At 50.8% G+C, this 10893-nt stretch overlaps 1 protein-coding gene across 1 annotated transcript in view; it reads right to left on the reverse strand.

Annotated features, from left to right (window-relative positions):
• The window catches only part of BRF1 (BRF1, RNA polymerase III transcription initiation factor 90 kDa subunit), a 62281-nt gene extending 57485 nt beyond the window's left edge, over nucleotides 1-4796 (reverse strand). Inside the window, exon 1 of the mRNA XM_008574272.1 lies at nucleotides 4721-4796. The gene's annotated coding sequence lies outside the window, so the exon portion shown is untranslated. The remainder of the gene's footprint in view (nucleotides 1-4720) is intronic.
• Between the last annotated feature and the right edge of the window lie 6097 nt (nucleotides 4797-10893).

Consider the following 10893-nt stretch of genomic DNA (forward strand, 5'->3'; position numbering starts at 1 on the left):
CCACTCTTCTGGCTCGGTGGTGTTCTTTCTCGGCCCCCAGGGAGGAAGATCCTGGGGGGGAAGGGCCGTGCCAGCCGCACTCATCATCCCGCTCAGCCCCACAAGGGACCCCCGGCTGGACCGGGGTCTCTTCCCGCTCGGTTTTGTCGGCCTCTGGCTCAGGGAGGCCCGACAGGCTTGGTGTTGCCCACACCACGCTCAGCCAGTGAGCACACCGGCCATCCCTATATAGGATCCGAACCCACCGCGGGAGCGCCGCTGCACTCCCAGCGCCGCACTCTCCCGAGTATGCCACAGGGCCGGCCTGTTACCATTCTTAATAATAGTGAAATATTGAGCGTTTTCACACTGAGGTCAGGAATAAGATAAGAAAATCCACTCACACCCCTTCTGCACAATGCTGTACCAGAGAGTCTAGCGTCAGGGCACTTCCAAGTGCAATGAGGCACTGAAAATAAGTATAAAGACAGGAAAGGAAGAAGTAACAATGTCTATTCACAGACTGCATGACTGTTACATAGAAGAAAAGAATCTACAAATTATTAGGCTTAACAAGTAAATGTAGCAGTTCTCCACAATTTGATGTAAAGATTCAGCATAATTCTAACCAAAATCTGGGCAGGTTTTCTTTTGGAAATCAACAAGCTGATTCTAAAATTTATTTTGAAATGCAAAGGGACTAGAATAGCCAAGACAGGGGCCAGCCCGTGGCTCACTCGGGAGAGTGCGGTGCTGATAACACCAAGGCCACGGGTTCGGATCCCATATAGGGATGGCCAGTTAGTTCACTGGGTGAGTGTAGTGCTGACAACATCAAGTCAAGGGTTAAGATCCCCTTGCTGGTCATCTTTAAAAAAAAATTAATAAAAAATAAAATAAAAAACAAGAATAGCCAAGACAATCTCAAAGAACAAAAGAGCTGGAAAACTTACTCTACCAAACTTGAAGACTTACTCTAAAGGCACAGTAATCAAGAAAATGTAGTACTGGCCTGAGGACAGACCAGCAGACTGACAGCAACTCAGAGATACCATCTGTAGAGTCACAACAAGTCTGCAAATGGACTATACACACATGGTCACTTGATTTAAGAAAAAGGGGCCAAAGCATTCCAGTGGAAAAAGATGGCCTTTTTGATAAACAGTTCTGGAAAAATTGGATATCCATATTGAAAAATGTAAACCTCAATCCTTACTTCATACCATACATGAAAAATTGATTAAAGTATATCTCAAATATAAATGTCAAATATAAAATAATAAAGCTTCCAGATGAAAGCATATAAGAGTACATTTAGGCCTTGAGGTAAATAAAAATTTCTTAAACAAGTCACAAAAAGCCCTAACCATAAAAACTGATATATTGGAGGCCGGCCCGTGGCTCACTCGGTAGAGTGCGGTGCTGATAACACCAAGGCCGCGGGTTCGGATCCTATATAGGGATGGCCGGTTCGCTCACTTGCTGACAACACCAAGCCAAGGGTTGAGATCCCCTTACCGGTCATCTTTTAAAAAAAAAAAAAAAAAAAAATGGCATACTCAAGCAATAAAATACCACACAGCAATTAGGAAAAAAAACCCAGCACTACAGATACACTCAAAAAGTGTGCACTCCAGAATGGCTGACACCCAGGACCCTGACATAAGGAATGCTGGCCAGGATGTGGAACAGAAGGAACCGTCATTCACTGCTGGCAGGGACGCAGAACAGTGCAGCCGCTCTGTGAAAGTCTGGTGGTTTTCTACAAAACCACACACACTCTTCCCATACAATTCAGCAGTGGCACTCCTTGGTATTTACCCAAAGGAGGGGAAAGGTTATATCCACAGAAAAACCTGCACATGAATGTTTATAGCAGCTTTGTTGATAACTGCCAAAACTTGGAAGCAACAACCAAGATGCCCTTCAGCAGGTGAACAGACAAATAAACTGCGGTGCATCCAGACAAGGGAATATCATTCAGTTCTAACAAGAAATGAGCTATCAAGCCATAAAAAGACACAGAGGAACCTTAAATGCATGTGACTAAGTGAAGAAGCCAAGCTGAAAAGCCTACATACTATCCAAGGGTACTTCAGAGAGCTTGTGGACAAACAGAATTGAAAAATAGTACGGATTTTTCCATGAACTTTTCAGATGATTCCAACTAAATGACATTCTGAAAAAGGCAAAACTAAGGTCAGTAAAAAGACCAGTGGTTGCAGGGGTTTGGGGGAAGAGAGGGATGAACAGGCAGAGCACAGAGGATTCTTAGGGCAGTGACAGTTCTGTATGACACTGTAATGGTAGATACACAGCGTTACACATGTGTCCAAACCCGCACAAGAGTGAACCCTAATGTGCACTTTGGGTGGTTAATGACATGTCAGTGTGGGTTGAAAGACAGTAATAAGTGTGTCACTGTGGTGAGTGACGTTGACAGTGGGGGAGCTGTGCTCATGGGGGTAAGAGGTATAGGGGAATTCTCTGTACCTTCCTCTTAGTTTTGCTGTGAACCTACAACTGCTCTAAAAAAAAGTCTTATAGAAAGAAAGTACATTCTGTATGATTCCAATTGTATGAGAAGAAAACTACACAAAACTGAATAATAGGGAGCTTTCTGAGGTAGCAGAAATATGCTATATCTTGATCTCTGCTGCATACCTTAATTCATATCAATTTATCAAGCAGTTCACTGAAGGCTAGTACATTTTACGCACTTTACTATAAATATGTCATAGCAGGAAAACAGACCAAAAGAACAGAAATTTCCCTGAGAAACACCTCCCAAATGAAAGGGCTCACCAAGTCAATGGAAACAGCTCCAGCCCAGCGTGCTTCAGAACTCCAAAGACAAAGACATGACACAAAAGGTCTGAGATTAAAAAAAGAGTGACGAGGCCGGCCCGGTGGCGCACTGGAGAGTGCGCTGCCTGGGAGTGCGGCGGTGCTCCCGCCGAGGGTTCGGATCCCATGTGGAGACCGGTTCCCGCTCATGTGCTTCAGAACTCCAAAGACAAAGACATGACACAAAAGGTCTGAGATTAAAAAAAGAGTGACGAGGCCGGCCCGGTGGCGCACTGGAGAGTGCGTCGCTTGGGAGCGTGGTGGTGCTCCCGCCGAGGGTTCGGATCCCATGTGGAGACCGGTTCCCGCTCACTGGCTGAGCGCGGTGCGGGCGCAACACCGAGGGTTGCGATCCCGTTGCCAGTCCCCCGGTACAGGCACGACACCGAGGGTTGCGATCCCGTTACCGGTCAGTAAAAAAAAGACAAAAAGGAAAAAAAAAAAAACCGGTTCCCACTCACTGGCTGAGCGCGGTGCGGGCGCAACACCGAGGGTTGCGATCCCGTTGCCGGTCCCCGGTACGGGCGCGACACCAAGGGTTGCGATCCCGTTACCGGTCAGTAAAAAAAAAGACAAAAAGGGAAAAAAAAAAAAAGAGTGAGAGATCAAAACTCAGATGGCATTCAAGGTCTCTCGCTAACAGACCCTGAGCCAATATTCTCTGCTTTCCATGTGATGCACGTTTCAAACCCCTAAACAAGCATCTCAGTGAAAGGAAAAATCCATGTTCAGATTAACAGAGAGTCAAGAGTTTCTCTCCCCAGACTCTTTTTCTAAACACAACTTGAGTATGTGCCCAAAGAAACTAAAGATAAAATCCACGAAAGAGCATGGCTTGGGCAGAAGCTGGTGAGGCCTGTCACCGCAGGCAGGAGGAACGGCCAGCTAGTTTACTTCCATCTTTCCTGTTGTCTAAGAAAGGCAATCAAGACTTAACAGCAACAGTAACAGTCTGAAGCTAAATTCACAATTTCAAACAACCCAACAGGTTGGGGTGGGAGGTGGGAAGTGGACACAGGGCAAGCTCCTGGGGGATGACAGATTGAGTCCCTGCGGTCACTGGCAGAGCACAGCTTCGCTAATAAATCTAGGGAAACCACTGAGGGAACCATCATATGATGTAAAACTTCCAAACCAGAGGGGTGAGAGGAGGAGGGGAAGAACACAGAATAATAAGGAAAATAAAAAGAAACATAAACCACGATTAAGTCAGCAAAAGGCAGTGAAGGTTTTTTAAAAGGAAGATAAATATGAAATAAAAGGCAGGAAGAGCCCATCAGAAATGCACCAATCATGAAGGGCCAAAATTCCCTCTCACGTCTCTAGAGAATGTCTGGAAAATATGCTGGGATCTGCCCTTTAGACGCCCTCCCAAAACTACACAAAATGGCACTAAGGAGATGAAGTCGGCGCAAACTCGCAAGGGCGAGGGCGATAGGACAGGAATCTGCAGCCAGCAGAAGAGGTGCCCCCAGTGGGGTGGAGGGCCAGGAGCAGGAACTTTCCAACTCAATAACAGGACAAAAAACCTGATAAGAAACAGGCTGAGGATTTGAACAGACATTCCTTCAATTTGTTGTGAACTGGTACTTTCATAAAACACAACAAAAATGTCACCACAGTGTCAAACTGCTATAAATGTGTTGCTTCCTACTCATTTCTACTGAGACCACTAACAAATGGTTGTGAGCCCAGCAAGGTCACGGCCTCACTCTGAGGGGCCCTGCAGAGGGTCTCTGAGGATGCCCAGGAGGCCACATGACTGGGGGACACAGATGAGGCCAAGCCGAGAGACAGCAGCTGAGGCTGCTCTGCTCCCGTCCCCTCATGCCAGCACCGCAACCCCACCTCCTGGAACCTGCCCGTGCTCGGCGGTCTCCGCAGTGGGAAATACCATTCTGCAGGGTCTGTGCTCTTGACTCCTTGCCCAAGTTCACATGGAAGCCGCCACCCAGGGTGGGGGTTTTGCCAGCACCTAGAAACACAAAAAAAGACTGATTAGTCAAAACTCAGGAGAAGATCTGCACTTACAACCCTCTCACACTTCCAGAAACACAAAGCGAAAACAAGACGGGGTGAGCGCTCACCTGGGGAAGCAGCAGCAGGTTGGCCCCTTCCCCGTCGTCACTCACACTGACCGAAGGAACCCCCGTGGGGAAGCACCTCTCACTATTTCCCACCAAGGGTCCACGGCCTCAACAGGAAGCCGCAGAGGGTAGACCATGCCTGTGTGCATTTTCTAACCACGTTCCAAACACACCACACACCCAGAGTGGACCACTGTCACACAGCTGCCAGGTGAGGCACAGCTCTGCCTAGAGAGTGCAGCAGGGTGTGCCTGCATGGTGTGTACCAGCCCCTCTGTGTCCCTCTTCACAGCTCTCCGCTGTGCCCCAGGCCAACCCGTCCACAGACATTATCTCTGTACAGTGGCCGTGTGTGAATACGTCCATCTCCCTGCTGGACTACACGCTCCTGGATGGACCATGTCTTGTGTGGTACTGGGGCTACTGCAGCCAGCCAGTCTGACTGGGACGTGGGCCCTGGTAGCCTTTGAAAATATCAGGTGATTGTTGAAGCTGATACCCATGGAGATTCATTACACTATAGTGCCTACTTTTGTATGTGTTTGAAATTTTCCATAGTAAACACTTCTAAAAATTCTTTTTAAAAAAAGGAAAAAGAAAAAAGAAAACACAGACTGCTCAGCAGACTTACAAACCCCACGAGCAAAGCCTGGACTTCAGAGGAGCACCATGCTGAAGTGGGGACCAGGCAGCGTGAGCAAAGGCGTGAGCCAAAAGTGCCTCCCACCTGCAGGCATTGGCCGTCCATGGCCAGCACAGAGTACAGACACTGGGACTGGAGGCTTCTACAATTAGGGGACACACCCCCTCAGCCAAGCAGGAGGGGAGGGGAGCCTGCAGGGCCTGTCAGAGGGGCTTGGCAGGATGACGTGCAAATGCTGGGATGCTCAGAAGCCTTTGCCGAAGTCTGGGGAAAGCACGGGGTGGCCACCAGCCCAGACTGTTCCAGGCAAGCTTGGCCTCCAGCTCATCCGTGCATGCAACCAAATCCCAAATACTAAAAAGATTCTTTCAAGACCTTGCAAAATTACTCTAAAGTTCAGCTGGAAGCAAAAAGGAATTAGAGTGGCCAAGGAAACTTTGAAAAGAGCAGTGAGTGGGCCTGGAGGGAAGCTCCAGCAACGAGGGGGGTGGGGATGGTCCAGAACTGAGAGTGGAGCAGGGAGCTGGCCTTGGCAGACGGTGCTCAGCTCTCCCCCATTGCACAGCAGAAGCTGCGGGGCATTCTTAGGGCTGAGGCCCAGAGCTGGCCCCGCATCTATCTGCTGCCTGTTGGTGGTTAACACGGCCACAGGACCAGCCTGACTGATTCAGTGAGGGCACCGAGCATGGCAGCGCGGGGGTGGGGGGATGGCAGGGGTGCTCTTGGCAGCTCTGGCTGTCACAGCTGGGGGCCGTGTATTGGTTTTCTATTGCTGTCATCACAAATTACCACAAACTTAGTGGCCTTCAGGGAGTTGGAGCCTGGCGTGCCCTGGTAGGGGCTGGAGAGGACCGGTAGGGACACACTGGGGTGCCGGGGAGGGGGCAGGGCCCAGGGGAGACCGTCCAGCTCTGCTCCCTGGTCCACCCCATACAGGACCACCACCAAAGTATTAACTCTAAGTCCAGCAGAAATCCCACACAGGCTTCACTGGGTGAGATCATGGTGTCTGCATTTCCCACCCTCCTGTCAGGGTTCATTGTTTGCGGGTGGTGGTTTTGCTAAGCTTTAGAATTCTTACATTTGAAATATTTTGGATAAAAGAAACCTGCTGAAGGAGACCACATCCTTCGCAGTTGCTCAGCCAGGACAGCCACCATAGCACACCTGTTTCCAGCACACAGTCCCAACACCAACTTTTATTTTAGAAAAATATAAAGAATCCGCCTTGTTGTTCTACTTAAAATGGATATGTGGTTTTAATAAATAATTCAAATAATATTGCATTGGAAAAAGGACAAGGATCAAAGTATTAAAAAACCCTGAGGCCCCACCATCCAGGTGCAAGGGGCCCTCGGTGGCCCATCCCAGCCACTGTCCCTGCTGAGGTGGGGACAGAGGGCAGCCACGAGTGCTTCCAGCAGCACAAAGCCACAGCAGCGCTGCGTTACACAGAGCAGGGACCCCACTTACGGTTGAGTGTTCGATGCAATCCCCTCACTCCTCGACGCCCCCAGTCTGGCTCCCCCCAAGCACACCGCAAAGCCTCACAAGCTACCCCCACCTCCACACTCCACATCCCGCCTCTGCCCTCCTTCACCCTCCCCTTCCCCTCTAGGATCCCCCACGCCCCTCCTCGCAGTTCCAGGACCTCTAATTCCTGTCCCTGTGCTGTCCTTCCATCTCTCCCAACACCCCAGTCACCCTTCCTGGGTCCACTCCAGCTACACCTGCTCTGGGATCTGTCTCCTGACTTTTGCTCCCACACACACACAAACTCATCAGCCCGTGCACACTCTCCCACACACACACACCCGCACACCACACACTCGCCCACCTGCCCTCCCTGCTCATCACTTGCTCCCAGGTGATAAACCACAGATGAAGTTCCCTGCTGCAAGAGGAGTGCCTGCCAAAACCTGCTGGCTGAACTGACACGGATTCTCTAACTCAACAAACACCACCCACAGGGGATCTGGTTACCAGAGATAAGGTCTGGAGGGCACGCGTGGATGTGTAAAAAGTACATACTCAGCAAATCTCATTCTGCTAACTACCGGTGAAGAAGCAAGCCTCAGCACTATCTCCAGCCCACACTGCCAGCGCGCGAATTCTTGCCCTTCAGATGCCCTCTGCTTCTAAAATAACACTTAGTGTTTTCTACAACAAGTTTCTGTAACAAGAAATACAAGCTGAACAAACATGCAGAAGGTGCCCTACATTGTAGGGTCTGGCCGAGACTGCCCCCTCGTGGACAGCAGGGGAGGGACCGGCAATGTTACTCCAACTGAGAGAAGGGGCGCTTTGCGGAGCAAAAGGCAACAAGACCTGACCCAGGGACTGCAGAGCGTGTCACAGGCTGGCTACTCTGAGGTGCAGGGAAAGCTAGCAACACTGCACACCCTGGACCAGAAAGAGAAAGGAGGAGCCCAGGAGGGCCGAAGGACCTCAGTATCGGGGCAAGACCTATGCACAGCACTGACCCCATTTCACTAGATGCTTCCAACATGAGGAAGCAGCAACTTTTAATAATCGTGAGTTAATTTAATTTAATGTTGGGGTTTCTGTTGCTGCTATGACACTGCTTTCAAGGAGAGACACCTGTAGAGGCCCTACTGGGCAGTGCAGGAAGGACAGGAATTCAGCCGGTCCTACAGTTGAGCTCGCTACGGACCAATGCTCCCCCAGGAGGCTGGACAAAACAGCACGAGTCTCCGGGTGATGACGGCGAGGTCTGCAGAGAACCACAGAGGCAGGCAGCACAAAGGGCTGGGAACACTGCTGACAGATGAACAGCTGAGCCATGGCAGCAGCCTCAGCCTCCACCGATGGGCCCCACTACTGAGGGGCTTCTCACAGTGATGACAATTTCAGTACAGAAACACAGAGCGTGGAGCAGGCAGGTGAACAAAAGGGCAGCCGACAGTCTCCCTTCTCCCAGGCCTCCTGAGAGCTGCATCTTCAGTCTGGGCCTGGCCAGGACTCGGCAAGGCTGAGGGCCACAGACCAGAAGAGACCAGAGCCCAGTGAGGTTCTCACAGCAGGTGGCAGCCAGAGGGCTGGATGGTCCCACCTTCTTTAGGGCTGAGGGAGCTCCCCACCTCCTGGGCCCCTCTCCCACCCCCAGAAGTGGTTAGTTACGTGGGGAGGGAAAGAGTCATCCATCACAAAGGGGCCCTGAGTATTTCAGTACTCATAACTGAAAACCCCAGCACTATGGACACCTTGACTTAAAGGGCTAAGTTTTTAGCCATGAAAAGTTTTGATTATGGTAACCATGGGAAATGTTCCCCACCCCCACCCTGTGAGTTCTGGTGACTACGAGGTTCCTTGCTCCCAGGGCAGGGGGAAGAAGGACCCCAGTTGCCTGGTATGGGAGCTCCCTCTGCTCCCAGGCTCTTGCCTCCCCGTCCCCTGCATCCTGGGGGAGTGACCACGATAGCTCCTGGGAGGGCAACAGGGGCATTGTACACCATCACCGCTGGCAGAAGACGACTCAGGGGACACAGGGCATGGGATTCTGCAATGTACGCATGCTACAGGGAGGCCCTGCGTTGCCCCCATAATCCTTACACACAGGGGGTGGAGGGGTGAGCCCAGGTGCCCCACAGAGCTCGACTCAGGGGACACAGGGCATGGGATTCTGCAATGTACGCATGCTACAGGGAGGCCCTGTGTTGCCCCCATAATCCTTACACACAGGGGGTGGAGGGGTGAGCCCAGGTGCCCCACAGAGCTGCAAGGCCTTCCTCAGGGCCCTGCTGAGGCCCTGGCCTCCCCAGCTCCGCCCGCCACCTTGCCATTCCAGCCACACTGGGCCTCCGTAGTCCTCAAACACCTGTCCCTTCACAGTCTGTGCTCTGAAGGCTCCCAGACACTGCAGCACTGGTGTGGTTTTTGGTCAGGACCCCCTAGGGACTGTCCTTTTGCAAGACTCTGGCCACCCTGCCCTGACGTCTTAGCCACATATTGCAGAGAAAACTGCTCAGCTTAGTGTCCAGCTTTATTCTCAACTAACAGGAAAGAATGCTTAGGAAGGACAGTGGCCTTGGACCTGGAAAATGACAATTTACAGAGAGAAAGCTCAGCTTTCAAGATGAAGCTGCAGGCAGGGCCAGCAGTGAGGAGTGGCTGGGGGCCTCCCTGTGTGCCAGAAAACAGAGACGTTACCACCATTTCCAGCCCAAGCGACCACCACTGTAGTGCAGAAGGGAGGACGCCAGGTGGGCACCTGGGAGATGAGGGGCTACCCAGAGTAGCTGACACCCCCATACACACTCTCTGCTCAGTTGCCTTGTCCCCCAGGGACTAAGAACCCACAGCCCGCAGCACTTCCACAGGGGCCATGACATTTGGTTGCTGGGGCTGCCTCTCCCTCCAGAGAGCAAGCACAGGCTGGAGAGGTGTCTCGGTGCCACCTAACAGTACCGCTCTGAGCTTCTGCTCAACACCCATGTGACACATTTCCTGCCATGCACCTGTTCCATGCTGCCCTCCCTTCCACCCCGGGGACACAGTGAGCACAGCACACTGTCACCAAGTCCCAGGGTGCACCTAGCACAGTGCCTTCATGGAAAACTCTGCTCCCATGATTTTTTTTTATTATTGTTATCATCATCCCAATAGGCATCAAAGTCTTGACAACACGTGACAGCCGCAAACAGTGTGCAGGAGCCTCTGCCTTAGCAGTTCTAGGAAGACACCCTTGGGAGGTCCCCCATGGAGAACAAAGACACAGGCATGAAGCAGACAATGGAGAAAGAAGAGTGGGACAAAAGCTCAGTGAACCCGAACCAGCTCTTTGGAAAGATCAATAAAACTGATCAACTTCTAGCAAGTGGGACCAAGGCAAAGAGAGAAGACACGTAACACCAACACCTGAAAGGAAAAGGATGTCACCAGAGACCCCACAGACATCAAAAGGATAAAGGAATGCTATAAACAGCTCTGCATGCATATACTTAACTGGTCAAATAGACCACAAACTACCAAAACTCATCCAGGGTGAAACAGATCATCTATAATACAACTATGAACCACATTGTATATTGACAAAATAAAATAAAACTAAAAACAAATAAATAAATAAATAAATAAATTTAAAAAGTAAAATAAAATAATAATAAAAAATAAAATAAAATAAAAAAATAAAATACAACTATGACCTCCAGTATTAAAGAAGCTGCAGGGCCGGCCCAGTGGCGCACTGCTACAGTGCGCCGCTTGGGAGCGCGGCGGCGCTCCCGCCGAGGGTTCGGATCCCACATACAGACCGGCGGCCCACTGGCTGAGCGAGGTGCGGGCGCAACACCGAGGGGTGCGACCCCATTGCCCGTC

The sequence above is a fragment of the Galeopterus variegatus genome, unplaced genomic scaffold, assembly GCF_000696425.1.
Source record: "Galeopterus variegatus unplaced genomic scaffold, G_variegatus-3.0.2 Scaffold1026, whole genome shotgun sequence".
NCBI classification, from domain to species: Eukaryota; Metazoa; Chordata; class Mammalia; order Dermoptera; family Cynocephalidae; genus Galeopterus; species Galeopterus variegatus.